The sequence below is a fragment of the Thamnophis sirtalis genome, unplaced genomic scaffold, assembly GCF_051295495.1.
Source record: "Thamnophis sirtalis isolate CommonGarterSnake01/CBP01778 unplaced genomic scaffold, rThaSir2_p1.2 scaffold_4, whole genome shotgun sequence".
NCBI classification, from domain to species: Eukaryota; Metazoa; Chordata; class Lepidosauria; order Squamata; family Natricidae; genus Thamnophis; species Thamnophis sirtalis.
The window spans coordinates 32,414,050-32,434,607 of record NW_028261384.1 but is presented as its reverse complement, the minus strand read 5'-3'; positions in this window follow the sequence as shown (position 1 = coordinate 32,434,607).

Below are 20,558 nucleotides of genomic sequence, written 5' to 3'. Positions count from 1 at the left end.
ATGTGTTGTGCAAGTTCAATCCTCGAGATAGAAATTTGATCCCACTAACATATCTGCTAAGCCCCTTGACCATAGATTGCAATTCTCTACATTCTTAAGGAAGAGGACATTTCCCATCCCCCTAGCTTTATAGCTTGGAACTAACTATAAACTTGGTCAGAATTAGCTCCTTTTGCAAAATAGCTTTCCATTTTAAGGAGCCAGGCTTAAATATAAGAATAAGCCAAAGCATTCCTAGGGATTCATTTTACTAGAGATATAAAAATTAAAATTCTGTGAAACCTAACAGAAGAACCATAATAGAATATATAAGAATCATATTTCCTCATTGCTTAATCATTGAATATTATGAAAAACACTTGAGTGATATTTCTTCTGTAAGAAAAATGTTAATTCTTACCAATGTCACATTATTATGGACATCTTTTTCCAACTCTCCTCCAGGGCTTTGAATAATGAATCAGAAAATTGTTCCCGTATGTTAGCCCTATATCTGCACCTGTGTCATATACATGTCAAAAGCAGAGATATTTGGTAGGCGAGTCTCTCCATAGTTTTGGAATCAAGGCTTCTACCAGGAATTTCCAATATGCATGGCACAATAGCCATTTTACTGAATTAAATTTTTGTTCTATGGCTAGGAGAATGAAAAAAGCAATCAATCAATACATCTCTAATGATATCTTATGGTGCTTCTTCATAAAAAAAATGAGAGCAAATTATTTACCATCTTGTTCAAATCATTATTGGTCCTTTATGCATTAACTACAACGTGGAATAGATAAGCTACTCTCTGGAAAATCACTTTTCTTAATTTATACCATGTGTAAGTACACTATGCCCCATGAATTGCACAGAGAGGACATTCACTTTTCCCTGTCACCCAGATGATCAACTGAACGGTGGCAAGCAATCCCAACAATTCTGAATTATTTACTCTTTCCTAATAGCTAAAATGAAATGGTTGGTTTGTTAGGTGAGTGAAGCACAAGTATAATATCATCTGATCAGGACTGTAGTCAAGATCATTGGAAGGGATGATATTAGAGTCTCTTCAAATACACAACTCTGTCCGAATATGCACATAATGGTGATAGGTGCATGATAGTGAACTAGAAAGTTTGTGTGGACCAGAAGAATAGGTATGCAAGCAAAATAATTTTGTTATATATTTTCAGGTGGAGTTTGCAACTGGGTTTGATTATTGCATTGTACAATTATTTGTAATATGCTAATATGCTAATTCAAATTTAAACAAACCAGATTAATTTGTTCAATTTAGTGACTCTTTATTTACTTTACTGTGTAACTTCAGTAGAGAAGAATATCATCATTTTGTGCTATGTCTATCATTCTTAATTTCCAAGAGGAATCAAAGTGTTATTCATTCGTGACCAGGGCCTCTCTCTCACTGCATGTGTCCCAGATCTGATTTATGAAGCTAGAAGTGGGAAGAGCATTTTGCCACAGACTGTTTAAATTGCATCAGAAACAAATTGTGTGGGTTTTTTTTGTTTCTTTTAGTAAATGAATATAGTAGCAGAATGCTTAAAACAGTTCAGACTCAGACTGTAGCATGGGTATATTCTGTCTTATGTGGTTTAAACTATCTGAGAAAGCAAAGAAATATGTGTAGGACCCTTGAAACAAGCAACATTTTATAGATGACTGAAATATACTGAAGGATGTACATTATCACCAAATTTCAAATTCAACAAATTACTTCTAAATGTTGGTTTTTGCTATACCATGAAATTTAGTACTAACATAATCAGATGTGATTCCAAGGGAAACCTTTGAAAGATATATTAGTTAAATACTGCATCTTACAAGAATTTTGATTTCAGTTTAAGAACAGGAAATATTTAATATGAGCCGAGGTGGCGCAGTAGTAAGAGTGCAGTACTGCAGGCTACTTTAGCTGACTGCTAACCACAGTTCGGCAGTTCAAACCTTACTGGCTCAAGATTGACTTGTTCCATCGTTCAGAGATGGGTAAAATGAGGACCCAGATTATTGAGGGCAATAGGCTGACTCTGTAAACTGCTTAGAGAGAGCTGTAAAGCAGCTGTACAGCTGTGAAGCTGTATATAAGTCTAAGTGCTATTGCTATGTATTGTATTCATCTTGAGCAAGTGGAGATAACAAAATGTGATTGATTATATTCTTGTACCTAATTTTGTATGTGTATACATTTATATTGCTCTCTTTGGCAATATTCAAACCATTTTAACCATAAATTTGCTCATTGCCTTAAATTCCACTATAATGTGGGACCATTGTTGTGCAATTGTTGGTATTAGACTACAAATGGTCAGCCCCTCCTTCAGTACAAAGCTTAATAGATGCCCATAATTATAGGGCAAATGATAAAATGTATGGAATGACTTATCTATTTGCATCCAAAATCAGTTTCTTCCTAGAGAGATACATTTCAATTTGATTTATTTGTACTTATTCATTTATGATTCCATGCTTAAATGGGTTTTGCATACCAGAAACATAAATACACACACACACACATACACACACACACATGTGATAGATAGATAGATAGATAGATAGATAGATAGATAGATAGATAGATAGATATATAGATAGATAGATAAAAACCACTTATGAATTAGTGACTGGTAAACAGGTGCAAGTACCACATTTAGTTTTAAAACTGAAATAAAATTTGGAAAGAAAGTGCTAGGAATATCAGTATAAACAATTCATTTTCCATTCCATTACTTTGGGATTCACTGTTAAAATTCAACTTTGAATGTCAGTAGCTCTGAAAAGCATCATAAACTTTGAAGCCTGTCTGTGGATTTTGAAAGCAAGATAATTGCAGTGGCTTTTGCTTTCAGCTTCCAAGTAAAATGTATCCTTGCTAAATTGGAGATCCCAAGAGGCTTGCTTCTACCATCCCAACCTTGACCTTTCTTCTGACCCTGTTACTTCCTCTACATGGTTAACACATGCCAGTCAGGTTAAAAATAGTATTATCATCAACAAAGTGATTTCACCACATTAGAAGACTCTGTGGTAGATCTATGATCTTATTAAAAGACTCTCTGTTATACCCATAACAAAAGGACATTTTTACAAAAATCACCACCTCCACCATCTATGCTACACATCAATTTCTGCTTGCACTATTGCATCTTCTTTTATTCTTCTTTTAGGCTTCAATTGTTCCATATCATATACATTTCATACAACATAGTAAACCATGGCTTCTTTATTGGACTTTAGGATGGTTTATTTAGTACATAGTTTCCAGGTTTTATGAAGGGTGTTTAACAATAAACTGAGAATTAGCAATCTTTGAGAGTCCGTAAGCTGCAACTCAAACACCAAGTATTCAGGTGCCTTCAGAATGCCAACCATAACAAAAGCAGAATTCTTTTTTCCAATACTTTTTTCTTCCTGAAACTTTTTAAGGTTTTTAAGGATTAGGGTTATCTTTTCAACTTCGATATTTAATAGCCTCCCTTTTCTAATAACACAATTTCTCTTTGCCGAAATTCAGTAGTGAGATAATTCCTTTTTGAGATTTAGGGCTTGTAATGGAGGATAGTGGCGCATATATTCTCCCGCTCAGACCTCATAGCCTCCCCTTCAAACCTACCTTTATTTTCCAAAACATAGGAAGCAAGCAAACATTTTGTCATTCAAAGGCGATCACTTTGTAATGGACTCTTCTTGATGTGCTGGGGTCAAGCACCATAGAGAGTAAGAAAGATGATTTGATGAAATATGCAAAAACTGTTACCCAGGCCAATCTCATAAAAGTAGGTATAGCCTTTTTATAGATAATATCCTGGTCTGATCTACCTACTGGGGCTGACAGTAGGTAGATCACTAACTTTCCCTTGATTGATTACATGTCATCAAGTCATTTTTGACTCCTACCACATAGATAGATTTTCTTGTGACAATCTACCCCTAATCTGTTCTTCCAGTAGTGTGCTCATCATTGTAATAGAGTCCATCCACCTTGCTGATTATTCTCTTTTACTCATTCCTTCCACTTTTCACAGCATTAGTGTCTTTTACAGACAGTTACATCTTTGCATAATATTCCCGATTTTCCTTACCCTGTAAAAAAGTTCTTATTTAATTGGCAGAGAATTATACTATATACTACTATATGCTAATACTTGGTTTTAGTTTATTCCACTGCTGAATATTGTACCAGCATGTACCAAATTTAACTCATATTAGACGACAACAAGCTCTCATTTGGCTATGGTCAAGGATGAAGAACAACAAAGTTCTCCCCATTCACCAAGATATTGTACGTTATCTTCTTGGGGTCTGACCATTACTGATCTCTCTACCAAACCACCTATTTTTAACCACCTAATAAAATTGAACAGAATTAGATGTGATACGGGAAGAAGTACCTCTATTCTGTATCAGGAGAGATTGAAAGATTTCCCTTATTGCAAACGTGGCGATGATATGCAAACTATTAAACATATTGTGCAAGATAGAAGATCTGCATGAAGCAATGCCAGAGGCGATCGCCTGGATAACTGAATTGGACATACACTTATGAGGTCACTGCAGTATCCCCATGAAGTTTTGTATATAACTACGTGAATTGTGTTATATATGTACTTTTCTTTGACATGTTCTCATCATGCATAATTAATAATGCTTGCTGGATTATATAATAAACCTGCAGTGCTTTTCAAATAATTAGTCTGATTAATTTTGTTCTATTCTAACAGTAATCTAAATTAAATAGTTGATACTACATAGAGAATATTATTATTATTACTTTGTCCATATAGGTTATATTAAAAATGGCAGAGAATAGAAAAAATATATGTAAATAAATTGAATTCTTTCAGTCCCTTCTTTTTGTTCACATTTATGAAAACAGATATGTCTTAGAAAATCAAAAATATTGAGTTAAATCAATTTAGGGGGTTCTAGAAAATCATTTACTGAATTTATAGGCTGCCCGTGTTCTAAAGCATTAAGGTTGGCTTACAATTAAAAAGCCAGCTTATTAAAAGGAAATACAACAACAGAAAAGCAAAGTACAAAACCCAAACTTAAAGTTAAAACAAAGCAAAAGAAAAAAAAGAAAAAAATGGGCTCCACAATTACCTTGTCCCCAAGGCCTGCTTAACTGATTAATTCATGCCTCTGTGTTTGACTTCATTTAATCACACAAAGAAGCAGTGAAATGAACTGTGAAAAGTAAAAGAAAAAAAACCCCAAGGAAATGCATTCTTTTTCTCGGTTTACAAAAAATACAATTAGTGAGTTTTACTGATTTTCTGGAGTTAGTCCAAATGTATAGTAAATAAAAATAACTTCAATCAGTGGGAAATTCACTCATCTCTAGTGACATAAATGCTGTATTGCATAATGATGTTGTAATTTCTTCTTTTTTCCAGCTCATTGATAAATTCAAGTTGCTTTAATTTAAAACTCTCCACTATTGTGCCCTATATGCTGAACTATAATTCTAAGTAATCATAACTATTAATTAGTACTGCTGTTAATCTAACACATTTGTATAATACTGCACTGTAAAGAGCTCCTATATGTCACTAGCATTCATTCTGGATTACCAATGCAAAACAAGGCGTAAACAACCAGTTTGTACATTTCCAGCACTAGGTTAAATATAGTATGAAGAAATCAACAAACTCTCATTTTATCCCAATCAGTTAGTTTTCTTGAGCATTTGCCTTCATTACCATGTACAGTCAGAAACATTTCTACTCTGCAGTAAGACAAATTAATTATCTAATAGGTCTCTTCCATTTCATACCTTTACAGCTGATTATATGATTCATGCTAATTGTTCATGGGAAATCACTTTATGTCAGTAATTAAAGAGTCTCTCTCTCTCTCTCTCTCTCTCTCTCTCTCTCTCTCTCTCTCTCTCTCTCACACACACACATACACACACACACACACACACACACACACACACACCCTTTGAAACCCTGCACATACATTCTGTTCATAATTTCTTTTTGTTTCCAGGGGCATATTTGAATTTCATGAATAAATTGACCAGCTTTCCATAATCGAATCCACATGATAATATGAATTGGCACATGCTTTTAAAAACCTGTATTCCAAATTGGAAAATTTGTGATTTCTCATTTCTCAATAATGGTTTGCAGTTGGTCAAAACTACTTTTCTTGTTGCTATCTTTATTATATTAGTATTGGCTGGTGAGAAAACAATTGATAATATTTTAGCATTTGACTTTTAATTGTTTAATATTTTATTTTACTTTTTTTAAAAGAATATTTTAAGAATAACTTTCTGGCAAAATAGAGGTTGGTCCTATCTCCAATATTTTTATCTTTATTTTCATTTGGATTTTATAAAGCCTTATTAGTACACATGATAATTAAAATTTAATTGGCTGTTGTTAAGTTCTTTGTTTAGAAGTCTAAAATCTAATACAGAAAATGATTTTGGAGGAACATCTTTATTCAATCACTTCTCAATTAAGGTGTGTTTTATGACTAGCAAAATCCACTATGATAGCAATTTTGCAAATTTATGTATTTAATCAATTTCTATAGCTACTCAACTCAACCAAATGACTCTGGGTGACTCACAATTCTAAAATTCTAAAACAATTAAAACATTTGATAGGGCATAAAAACAATAAAAGCAAAATAAATAAACAGCAGTCATGATGATTAATCGACTAATAATAAAGCCAAGTAACGAGGCCCTTCATACATTTTGAGTCCCAGGCCTAGATGCATAGCCAAATGTTTAAAACTTTGTGAAAAGCCAAAAGATTGGAACCATTCTAATCTATGAGAGAAGACTATGCCATAAGGCAGTGATTACAGCAGAAAAGGCCCATCTTCTAGTACCCACCAGTCAACATTAATTGGCTGACAGGATTTGCAGCTTACCCAATCTATTGGATTGGATTTCACAGGTAGAAACTCTTGGAAAAAAGTTGATGATTCAGGTAATCCAGTCCCCAGCCATTAAAGGCTGGGGCTTTAAAGATGACATATAGCACCTTGAATTGCACCTGGAAATACACTGGTAGCCAGTGCAGTTCTGGGAATAGAGAACAAATCCGTAATAATTTTATGAAATGACTTACAATGTGTTCATTTTGAAGTATATACTAAGTGCCCCTACCCCTTGTTGGAAGCTTCTATGAATTAGATATTTCCTCCTCTCTCTCCCTTTCTCCTCTTTATATAGTCCTTTCAACCTCAAGTAAAGTTATATAGTCTTTTCAACCTCAACATGATCTACCTCTTAATTAGAATTGACTTGGGGTGGGTTCTGGCCGCCACTGCTACCAGTTTGGTAGTAAAGAATTTTGCACATGCATGCTCACTTTGCTCATATTTCAACTTAAAATGATCTGCATATGCGCACATTAAAAAAGGAATAAAAATTACATTTTTAAATGAAGATTGTTCTGCGCATGTGCAGAACAGAAAATCAAGATGGCGCCGCTGATCATAGATCCAGTACGGTGCCTTGTCTGCCGGAGTTACTACCTATTCAGCCGAACCGGATTGCCATCTTGAACTCACCTCTGGAATGGAGTCATAATTATATGTAATGCTATTTATAATTGAACCCTGAACTGAAAATAACAAGAAAGCTGTGATCTTTAAACTCCCAAAATTTTAAAGTTCAATAGAGCTTCTTTTAGAGCGATTGTGTTTGGGACAGAAAGATTTTAATGAATTTTTTTCCCAAAATTTTTTTATCTTAGGTATAAGTCCAATTCTGTCTACTACTAACAAGCAGAGTTTTTTTTCCTAATGTCCTATTGAAAATATCTTTTACATCCATTACCATTGCAGCTTTTGAATGCCATAGCAATCTAAGATACATGGTTATTGGCAGTCCTCAAGGTTACATGCCTGGTTAGTAGTCATAGAACCATTTTTTTCAAAGTGGCCCCTTCCAGAAATAATGGCTTACAGAACCAGGTCCGTAAAATAGCTAACCTTGGATGAGACCAGTTGTTACAGAGTTCCTTTCAGGTATAATGAATGTTAAAGTCACAGCACATTATATTTAATTCCTGCTGTAGCTTGTATGAAAGTAAAGTCTTGAAGTATGCCTAAATGCCTTATTTTTATTCTTCATACTGTATTTTAGTGTAAAGACAAAAGAGAGAGTGAGCAAGTGAGCACAAAAGATTCAGATAGTTATGGTATATAACATCAGAATCTTTTAAAAAATGGCTGAAAGTATTCTGTGGGAGGCAAGTATATGTCTACTGTCTTTTTCATATGACATTCATTTCTAATTGTTCAATCTTATATAATTTTTAATTTTTAAAGCTAAAAATATAAAGATGTTATCTATGTGTAAAGTCAATTGTACCTTAAGGCAAAAAAGGAGCATGATACAAAATGGAGAGAGATGGGGTACTTAAAAAAACATTTATTCTAAGATCATTTTGACGGCACGAATAATGAAACTAATTGCCAGTTATTTCCCAGTTATATTTTTCGGATCTAAATTTAAAAGAATATTAAATAATTTGCCAAACTTCAAAACTGTACATTATGTATACTTGCATATCAGAAGAAGGGGATAAGCAGAGGAAAATCTTCCTAAATGACCTATTTATGTATTCTGCATAAAAAAGGCCACTTTATTTATTTACTTATTTTATTTTCTCAATTTGGCTTAGAAATTGCCCATGTCCCTCACAGAGAGACTTTGGGTGAAATGCAAGTAAAATATAAAAACTGTTCATAGAATTATATTAAGATGCTATCTATCCCTGTCTATAAAATTCAGAATTAGACAAGGGGAGGCTCCTGAGGGTGTTAAGGAACACCTTCTCTGTAAATCCAAAGCAGGATGGCAGAGCCAGTCTTTAGATATTTCCAAAGGGCCATGAGAGTGCAGAATGCCTTGTCTCTGGGAGGAGAATGCTCCAAAGACCATGGGCAAGGGCAAAGAGGCTCTGGACCCTGCCAGTCAAAACTCTTTAACTAGCAGATTTTGTAATGTATCCTCCCTGCCTAACCAGATGTGTAGTGGCGACAAGATGATTCTGCACAGAACTGACTCCATGCCATGTAGGGCTTTAAAGGTCATAACCAGCAACTGAATTGGAGCTGGAAGCAAATAGGAACCCAATGCACTTTGTGCAGCAGAGCAGGGTGGGCTTCAAAAATTTTAGCAAGGGGTTCTCTGTCTGGTTGCTGGTTGGGCATGGCCATGGTGGGTGTGGCCTAGTCAGCATCCTGCACCACAGGGGGGATGTTTTTTACCTCCCTGGGCTCTGGAGGCTGTTTTCGAGCCTCCGGGAGGGCAAAAACAGCCTCCCCAGACTCTGGAGGCCATCTGGAGGCTGGAAACGGGCCCAAACTTATGGTACACCCATTTTTCACTCTCCCTGATCCTTCAGGTGCACTCTGCACTTACCCTATTTTTCAGATTATAAGACAAACCTTTTTTCCTCAAAAAAAAGGCTGAAAATCTGGGTGCACCTTATACATCGCGTACAGCATTTTATTGCCTCCCCAAGCCTGCCCCTTCACCAAAATGGCCATGTATAGCCTTATGAAGGCTTTCAGAGAGCTCTTGGGGGCTGGGGAGGGCATAAATGAGCAAAAAATGTGCCGTCCCCCCCCCAGCCACCAGCAGAACTCTATAAGCTTCTATAAGGCTATGCATGCATTTTTTTTGACAAAAAAAATCCCATTTTCACGAAAAACGGGCGGTTTTTGCTCTTTCCCCCTCACCCCCCAGGAGCATTCTGCAAGCCCCCCCCAGGCTATTCATGCCTTTTGTTTGAATAAAACAGGCCCATTTTCCCGAAAAAAATGGGCCATTTTGGGGAGGTTTGCAGAGTGCAAAAACTTTTTTTTTTCCTTTTGGAAATTTCTTTAACTGATTGATGAGAATTACATTGATCAAGTGCTGTGCCAGCAGAAACAAGTCTTAGATGCTGCAAGTTGTCAGCGATTTCCTTCTCCACCACATGGATAAATACACCTGGAAACATCTACCTACTTAGGTACCTACTCTCTCTCTCTCTCTCCCTACCTACCTACTGTATTTCTCTCTGTCTCCTTCTCTCTCCCTCTATCTACCTACCTACTTTTTAAAAAAAATGCCTCTTCAAAACCTTGGTGCGTCTTATACTCCAGTGCGTCTTATACTCCGAAAAATACGGTACCTGCATCCAAAATGGGCCTCGGAGGCCAGGTGGGTGAGGTGGGCCCAGCAAGGAGTGGGATTTTGGGGTTCTCCGAACTGCACAGAATCTTAGCTAGAGGTTCTCCCAAACCCCTGCGAACCCTCAGCCGCCCACACCTTCAGTAGAGGTATTTTATATGCCATCCTTATGGGGCACTCAAGATTGCTTATGTGGCTTGTGTGGCTGCATTATGTATCAGCTGAAGCTACTAGCTACTCTACAATGGTAACTCCATGTAGAGCTCATTGCAGTAGTATGAACAGCAAATAATCAGGTATGAGTGACAATGTAGGGAGCTCTTCTATCCAGAAAAGTCTGTCACTCATGCATAAAATGAAGTTGAGCAGAACAGTTACTGTCTACCTTATGTCAATTGTAAATACACTTATATTTTGTCCTCTCTCTATAAGGTTGCAATATAATTTTCTTCTTTCCATGGTCTACCTTTTCTAATCATTGAACCCATACATCACAAGTTCATTTTTTTCTTTTTTTTTCCCAGCAAACAATCCTCAAGAAAAAAGGGCCATTTTCAATCATTCACAACACATCGTATCATTCACCATTTAGATATTTTGCACTCACATACAAAAACACAAAGTATGATGTTTGCACATCGTCACATTAGAGGTATGTAGACTTTGCCCTCGATTTAGAAAAAAATACCTTACAATAATCATATCTCAACAAGAGCCAGGGCAGTGGTGGGGAGCATGCATTTCTCTAAAATCCATATGCTATAAAAGATAGTGTTACACTTATTGTTGAAGACTATTAGGCAGAACTCTCTACAATATGAGGGAATCTTTAAAATATCTCTCCCCTCCAATTTAGGGCAGTCTCAATTTGATTTCTACAAAACTTTATCTGGAAATAGGTTTGGTGCCCATCTTCATTTAGTTAATGAGAGCTTATCTGAAATGGTTTAGCAATCTCAGTTTATCCTCTGGTGTCCTTGAGAGTAGGCTTGTCCCATCCCCAGGCTGCGATTTATGCAGTTTGATCTTCTTCTTTTGTGTCCTGCCCCTGCCAGTAGCAAAACACACAAGAGAATCTGGTAATTACAACATCTGACTAGAAGCTCTTTCAATGGCCACACCACAGCCAAAATTGGATTCTCTTTAAGATTGCCATGAATAAAGCTCCAAATTTGTATCTCCTAATATGATTCTCTCCAGATGTATTGGATTGCACCTGCTGGCAAATGGATGGGGATTTAGTCCAACATCTGGACAAAACCAAGTTGGTGAAAGCTGCTGTACAACAATACAATTCATTTCCATTTAATTAGCTTGGAGAAAATCAGCAATGTGCATCTGCTGCTTTTCGAGAAAGTACACAATACAAAATTGTTGTTGCAGTTTGCCCATTTCTACAAAGTCTTCAGGGAAGATATAATTGGTTTCATTTCTCTAGGGAATTACAAACTCTGTGCCATCTGGGATCTGGCCTGTGGAAAATTGCAATTGTATTCACTAGCATACCATCATTTTCCCCTACAAACTTTATACCCATAAGGGAAGGGTAGACAACTTATGACACTGCAGATGTTAGTAAACTACAACTCCCATCAGTTTCAGCTAGCCAGTTTGAGTTTGATAACTGGAACCCACATATTGTCCATGTTGTGGTGTATTTGAAAGTACAAAATTGCAGAACATGAGGCCAAGTCAAAAGTATTATTTAAATTAATTGAGATTGATTAGAGTTAACATTATTACCTCTTGTGTATTTAATAATTTTTCATTTTTAAAAGTACATTTTAGAGGGACGTTTTGAATGTATTCTTGAAATTATAGTATGGAGCCTCATAGTATCAGAACAGAGTTGTTGTGGTAAGCTATATCGAATTGCAGAATATATTTAAGTTTAACGTGTATGTGTAGTTATTATAAATGAATTAAAAGTTTTGCGATCATTGTTTTGTTGGATTTACAAATATTGATTTAAGATAAAGATTTGATTTCTTGGAATATTTGAATATGACCATGTAGACCAGAAGACTTCCAAAAGAAGAAGTCTTCTGGAATTTTTTTTTTAAACTTTCCAATCTATCCTATAATGCTAGGATTTCCAAGTCTTCCATACAAATTCATGCCACATTTGCTACTGAATCATTGTACTGTATATATGTGTGTTTATATATATACAATATATATAAACACACATATATACACTTTAACACAGCATTTTCATATCTTTTTCTAAAAATATAAAACTGTTTTTACTGTTAATGATCTTTGGAAGAGCAAATAATGTTTTCATATTTTAAGATTTTATCCAATGTTCTTGTCTTTAAATTTAGTATACAGCTGACAAGATACATTAAAAAAGGGAGACACTTGCTTTAAAATCAAGAGCAAAGAAAGACTATTCTAATTATCTAAGACATGTGAAGTCAATTGTCCTTAATACTTTAAGAATGACAGATTACAAATGAATAGATATTAGGGCTTTCTGCTCTGTTGCTCACTGAAGAATTGATGAAGGACAAGCACTTGGATATTTCACCTTGTGTCTTAGAAGGGAAAGAAGGATGAAAGGATGATGATGGAAAAAGATACAGATTATCTCAGTTACATTCTTTTTTGACTCTATTAGGCAAAATGATTCTCCAACAGCAATGTGATTTAAAATTTAAAACATAGCAACAACTTTGACTCAATATTTAAGGTGTTGAACTCTGTAATATGTGGCATAATTCTTAATAATTTTGCCCAAGTCCTGGAGAGCATTGATGAAGAATATTTGTTTTTTAATTATTATTTTCTTTTTTATTTTCAAATAGGTATTTTCACTCTAGATTGACAATCCTATCCCTTTATCTAAAAGTAAAATCACAAAAGGTTTAGTTTTTACTAAGTGCACGGAATTTTATCATGGATATATTTCCAGATCTTGTGCGGCATAATCAGATGTAAGGAGGACAAAGTTCTTTTAATAAGAGAAAATGTAAGTAGACGCAACTTGTTTAGATTTTAGACTCATTCATATCAGGGTAGCTAAGTAAATTAGGTTAGGCTTTAGCTGTCAATCCACTTTCATCCCTTAAATCTTTTGGCCTAAAGTAGATCTTTGAGTGACTCAAAAGCTTGTGAAAATAAACAATTGGAACTGATCCAATAAAAGTTGTCAAGGATTATCCATTTCCAACATGAAGGCATTATTTGAATCATTATTGATTTTAACATATCTGAATTATACACACTGTGCATATTATATATATATATATTCACTTTCAATTATAAAACTAATGTAAAAAGTATTTGTGGTGGAGTTTGTTTGGTTGTGAGTGAGTTCAAAGCAAGGAAAATATCTAAAACCCTGGCAAAAAATAAATAATTTAAGTTAATATGCTAAAAACTAACCTAATTATAAGTGGCAGTCAAGCATACTATTTTTGTAAAGGCAATGAAAACACTAGCATTCAATTACTTTATACTATTCTTCTCAAAGTAGCCAGTATTTATCTATAAGATATGGTCCATAAGACTCATTCACAAGAAAAAAAAAGGCAGATCAAACTACACAGGCACAGACATAGACAGACACAGAGGCATACTCATTCTATGTTTTCATTGGGGGGAGAATGGAATTGACAGGTTTATGAACTAAATATAAATTAGCGGAAATATTAAATGAAATTAATTTGCTGTAATTATCAAGAAAAGCTACATAGTTAAAAATATTTTGAATATTATTTGCATCTCCTAATATCAAATGGCTTATGTTTTTAACTCAAGTACAGGTGATTTCCAAAATAATCATGTCGAGTCCTCAGCTCCTACTATTCCAGGTATTCTATTTTTTTCAACTTTACATAGCCATCCATCTCAAACAAATGACTTTAGATATTGTTCAAAGCTAAAAAAAAGTTAATAATTACTGATTTATTATTAATTTATTATAAAACATTAAAAAACAATCAGAGATGGCTAAAAATGAACAAAAGTTGGGCATAAGCTTTTGCCTACAACACATCACCCAACACATGAGCTACCAAGAATACTAGAAGCAAGAGGTCTAAACATTTGAAAGAATAAAGCTTGACAAGTTGTTTCAGATAAATTCTGCTAAAGAACTCATGTCCTTGCTATTCATCATCATATATGTTTAGCTAAAGGTGGGACTTGGATTTGGGAAGACTAGTGTTTTTCAAACATGGAAACTTTATGGACTTCAACTCCCAGAATTCCCCAGGCAGATAAAATAAACTGGTATAGATGGGGATATATCATCTGTCAACTCACAACAGAAAGAAAATGGTATCACTTAATTTTTTTCATTCCCCTCCAATTATCAAATAAGCTTTTTTTTCACTTTCACAAGCATTCCACTGATAAAGAGGCAATGTTTTTTTTCCTGTTCTGTTCTGAAATAATTTCTCTTTTTAATAGTAAGTAGGCACTATTCTAACAAAAGAACAAAAAGCCAGAGTTTTTGTTGCATACATTGGTCTCTTGCATGGTTGCTTGAATCTTGTTTGTACTTATGTCAGGTTAAACCATCAAATGGTTCGTACTAAGCATGTCTAATAGCAATGAAAATACTTGGAAACACAATCAACCATTATTGTTGGATCTTATTTTTTATTTCTAACAACTTCGCAGATTATCTTTTTTTCTTCTCACTCTACTTGTCTTTAAAAATACTCATGATAAATAACAAGCAGTAACAATATATTGGTATATTGTTGGCCTCTTTACTATCTATAATCAACTGTGGAAGTCAAAAAGCCAGCCAGGCAATAGAAGGTGGAGGTTTCCTTAGATAAGGGCTGAGGAATCCTCAAAAGATTGATATGATGACATATAGCTTTATTCAGACTCCTAATGTCTTGCATTGTGATAACTATTATCAAAAAAGGAAGAAAAGTGCAAAGCATGTTTTCAGTATTATATTTGCTATGAAGAGTATGTGTACCTGTGTCTACCTAAAGTGTATACATGTGTGCTCTTTAAGAGCAATTAGTGAAACTTTTTTGAAGACAGTCCTGGTCAGCTGTGTTTTCTTTCTTGGTTGGTGGGAATAAAAGATTTGTGTTTATCTCTTGGAAAATCAGGGCTGCCTTATTCTCATTAAAGCTGCTGCAGGCTCACCTGTGTGGCTTTGCAGCCGCCTTGGGGAAAATCTCAGCAGGGGTTAACTTCTTAAGGGGGAACAAAGAAGAGGTAAGAGCTGATCTTTAATTGGTATAAAGGGAAATCCTTTTTTTTTCTTTTATGGAAATGACTCAGGGAGAGAAAGAGAAAAGCCAACAAGTAATCTTAAAAGTCTTAAAATAATATTAAATCTACTTGTCTGGACCTTTTCAGAGCAGTTGAGGTGTTAAGGAATATGAAGTTATCAAGAAAGGTAATTATTCTACACAGATTAGGCCGTATGATAGAGATTATCATATCGAACATTATTTTGCTTTTTCCTCCAGAATCAATACCTGTGTATTGATTTGAGAGGAACAGTATATTAAATATGCAACCTTTTTTTTTAAAAAAAAAAATCACAATTCTTATTCAGAACTCTCATAGAAATAAGCAGAGTGAAACAATTCTTTTTTCTTATTATCCATGTTAAATGAATTTGATCAGAAGCGGTATATAAGTCTAACTATTGCTATATCCAGAAATTCATACCAAAAAATTAAATTTTAGCCATTTAACATCAGAGTATGATAATATTCACATCTGAATAAAATATGCAAAGAAACCTGTGATTTGGGGATAAATGTGTAGGACAATGAAATGATTTCCCCCCTAAAAAATAGCTAAGTCATGAGCAAATATCCATGTCTATATCATCAAATGTCCACAAATCTATTGTTCAGTTGTTTTCATTCACTGGAATTGCTTTTGGGGTCCCTGTGATGATAGTATTTTCCAAAATATTATCCAATGTTCTTTATTGCAATGTGTATAGAGTATATTTTTTAATATGTGTAAATGAAATGTGTGCAGATTGCAATTATTGCTGTTTTCATTCTGTGGATACCATATAAGTTTTGTTAAGAAAGAAATATATCTTCGTGAATCCTTGGGAGGAAGAAGAGATTGGGGCAATCTTTTTTTTTTAGAAAATGTTTTCATACTATTATCATTAAACTTACCAATGTCTCTTGAGGTTTATATTCTTAGGGAATAAATTCTGCTAGTCTGAAATAAAGTACTTGTGGGCCAAGCATTAATGGCATCATTAAACATATTCCTCACTTTAACCAAAAGATTTTATTCAGATTTTCAAAAACTGTGAAATTGTGGCTTTACTTTATTAGTAATAATAAGCTACTGTATGACTCTTAAATATACCACTGCACAGATACTTTAAACAAAATACATAAACAGAATGAACTATAGAGGTTGCAAATCTGAAGATGAAATAAGCACTAATGGAAAAGACAGAAATGTGAAAAAACCTATTTCCTTGCAAGCATCTTAATCTATATTAGGGTGTTTTTTTCACATATCTGAAAGGCTGTTACAATATTCTATGGATTTGGGCAATCTCTATGTGATAGTTGTGAAGATTACATAGTTAAAATTCACCATGCCATTATGCCAATTTTTTTTAAAAAAACTTTCCACAGTTTAAAGAATATGAGAAATATTTAACAATTAAAAACCTGCAGCTTTAAATTCTATTCATTGTTATAATTTAACAATGTCCCACTGTGTATTTAATTGAATGCTTGCAGTTTATAAATAAATCCTTTCTGAATTAAATGAACCTGTAGCTTTTGCAAAGGTCGATAATTGAAATAGTGTAAATAAACACTGATTTACACTCGAAAGAAGTCTGAAGATGTATTTATTGAATTTCAGAAATGAAAATTCAATTATAGAAAAAAAACAGTTAATAAATTGACTTACATACTTCTTGTGTGTATCTTGACAGAGGAGTTGGCTGATAGAGAACTGAAGAAAGATTTTTAATTTTCTACAGAATATTTATTTTAATTGAAATTGCTAAGAATTCATAGGCATTCATAAAAATATGTTGAATTACCTTCGCTGTAATAATATAAAGCATGTTTACCATATTGGCATTTTGAAACCAAGAGCAAGCATGCCCTTTCTCCTGTTGCATGTAACCATAGAGCAAGGATTATTCAAATTTTTATGTACTTATTTATTTTACATTATTCAATCTTGTAATATTAAGCCCAGCCACTACTCAGGCAGTAAACCCTATATCATTTCAGACAAAGAGTTGTTCAATCTCTTCCTAAAAACTTCCAGTGTTGGATCATTCACAACTTCTGGAAGCAAGTTGTTCCACCAATTAATTGTTGTAACTGTCAGGAAATTTCTCCTTATTAACTTATTTGTTTTTATTATATACAAAATTTTAATTTATGATTTTAAGCTATCAAGAGTTACATTGTGGTAAGATGGACAGGAAAGAAAGAAAGAAAGAAAGAAAGAAAGAAAGAAAGAAAGAGGGAGGGAGGGAAGGAAGGAAGGAAGGAAGGAAGACAGAAAGAAAAATCAAAATAAACCAATAAATCTTTCTTCTTCCAGGAATTTCTCCTTGTTATCCTCCAATTCTAACTCTAGCTTATAACACATGCTTAGTTCATTCGTTTGATCTTCTTTAAGCATATGCAAGTTTTCTTCCTGGCCAATGCTAATTCTATTTTGATAACCAACAATCCACATGGAGAATGAACTTAACCTTATGCTGGTTTTGTGAGCAGTTCCTGACCGGGGAATATCATTTAGATGGTATTAGACAATATCATCCCCTCAAGCTCCAATCCTGTTTGTCCTTTTTTTTATTTGTCCATGAAGATATTTTTCTATTTTGTTATTCAATAGAAAATTAGCTAGAAGAAGTGATTTCTACCTCATTGTAATTTTTTTCAGCAAGTGCATTTTTTGGTTCAGTTTCTGCTAAGCAGTTATCTTTTTGAAATTCGTTTATATGATTGTTCACTATAATTTTTAATATTAAAAAAATCCATAGAATAATAAATTTTGGAATTATAAGCTATCTTCAATTTACAGTACCTTGTGCTTTGCACCAGTTAACTTTTATGTACATTAGCTATCAAGTATACAATTAAACATGGTAAACTATTATCTGCATATATAGAAAAGTATTGGCTGGCTTTACACTCTATATACATTAAATGTCATGCCTTGTGTGAACCACGAATTCATAGTAATCTAGTTAAAATACACAACAAATATTTCAAAATTGCTGTATTTCCAAATGTTATTATACAATAAAATATTAAGTGTTTAATCTTTTAGATTAGAAATGAGGTTCTGTTTTATAATCTTTAGCTATTAGTTAAAACTGATCTTGAGTTTCTTGGGCTGGACTGATTTTATATATTTCTGCCAATCTTCCTGTAGTTACCTTTTGGAAACTAAGCTCCAGTTGTATGGCTTCTCTACAGGGTCCATCTTGGCACTAGGGTTGGTGTACACCAAAGTCAATATTAAAGATAACAGATATGGACCATAATTGGATGTATCACCAGGTTACTTTAATTTAGATGGAACCAGTAGTTCTATATAAACCAGTAAATTATTTGTTCAATATAAGAATTTCCAAATATAGAAAAGCCTTCATGCTGACAAGAATTGCTGTTAGCTGCAGCAGTTCTATTTGGGAACTATTGAAAAATTCTGTATTATAAAAAAAGTTTACTCTTGCAACTTACAAGGTTGAATCAATAGAACATGACCTCCTAAGTACTGTAAAGATGTATTATACCTCCTTGTTCCAAATTGTATAGTGGTTCTAGTGCTACCAAGAATTATTTGTTTATCGGTGATGGCCAAATTCTATGAATTAGCCTGTATGATATGTGATGAAAAATGAATCACAACCTCTTGATTAGAACAAAGTATTTTCCTTGCTGCTTTTAATTGTGGGCTTAGATCAGGGATGTCAAACCCAATGCCCATGGACCAGATCTGGCCTGCTGGGTGCTTAGATCTGGTCCACGGGGCCGCCTTAGAAACAGCAAAGGATCGGCCTACAGTGCCTCTGCCAGCAAAAACGGAGCTTAAGAGGGCTTGCATGGCCTCCCGGACTCCATTTTCAGCCGTGATGGCCTACTGCCGCCCACTGTCAGCAAAAACAGAGCTCAGGGGCCTGCAACCCCTCAAGCTCTGTTTTCGCTGGCAGAGGGTGGCAGGAGGCTGTCACAACTGAAAACAGAGCTCTGTAGCCCATTTTCACTGGCAGTGCTCAGCCACCACAGATGCCTCCAACATGAGTGATGTCAAGATGGCCACACCCACCCAGGCCATACCCCCACATCCCCAAGATCAAACATAACCGTGATGCGGCCCTCAATGAAATTGAAATTTGATACTCCTGACTTAGATGAATTAATTTTGTCATTTTGCAGCATTTTATGCTAATTTAAATTATCTTATTTGTTTAATTTGGTTATTGGGCAAAATAAAGTGATATCATATAATGACACTGCATGTCTTCACGGCATGGAGTTTTTAAGATGAATATTTAGAATTTATATTTCTAAAAATGGAGAACATTTGCTTGCTTCTTTTTCCTAACAAGCTTCGGATTATTCCTTATTGCCACTAACATTATTCTATGCCTGGTAAGACTCAATCAACATGTTTGATAGCTTTCTATAATTGTAAAAAAACAAATAAACACTGAAGATGGAATAAACATGGAATAAACAACTCCAAAATCAGGCAATTTTTTTTCTTCTTCTCCTACCCCCAAACTTTTTTCTTCATCAACTTGCTTGATAAAGCACTTTTGCAATTCAGAATCTGAGGATCTGTGATGTGAACAACAGAGATGAATGAAATGCCAAGAAGTGCAAATGATAGGCAGTATTGCAATCAGATTATTCCCAGAGTGGGAATCATTTGTTCTCTAATTTTAATTAGTTTATTGATTTTAGATGCTCATAATTTCCCCTTCAATCCAAGACACCTAACTCCTGCCATTACAATGGAACTTACTTTGGAATAGACATCATCTTTTACCAAAACAGATGAGGTACACAGGAAAGCAAAAAACAGATATATTCTTTTTAAAGTTTAATGCTATGTGTTTAATGGTACATACAAACTAATGACAAGAAATTGTGTTGTATAACGATACATTTTACAAGAGTGGCACAAATTGTGAAACTATGGGTCAGAATAACAATGGTGTCCAGGTTGTATACTGCAATCCCTACACAAAACAAGTTATTCTTGGTAGTTGCTATTAATAGATTTGCTTACAACAGCTTTTAAAAAGACAGAACCCATATATAATTTTACTTGCAAAACTATACAGTACGTACCTAAAAGTTAAGGAGAAGGAAGCAAGTCTGCTTTATATGACAAATGTAAAACTATGTTTCTAATTAATTTGAATCAGTGGTTGATAATA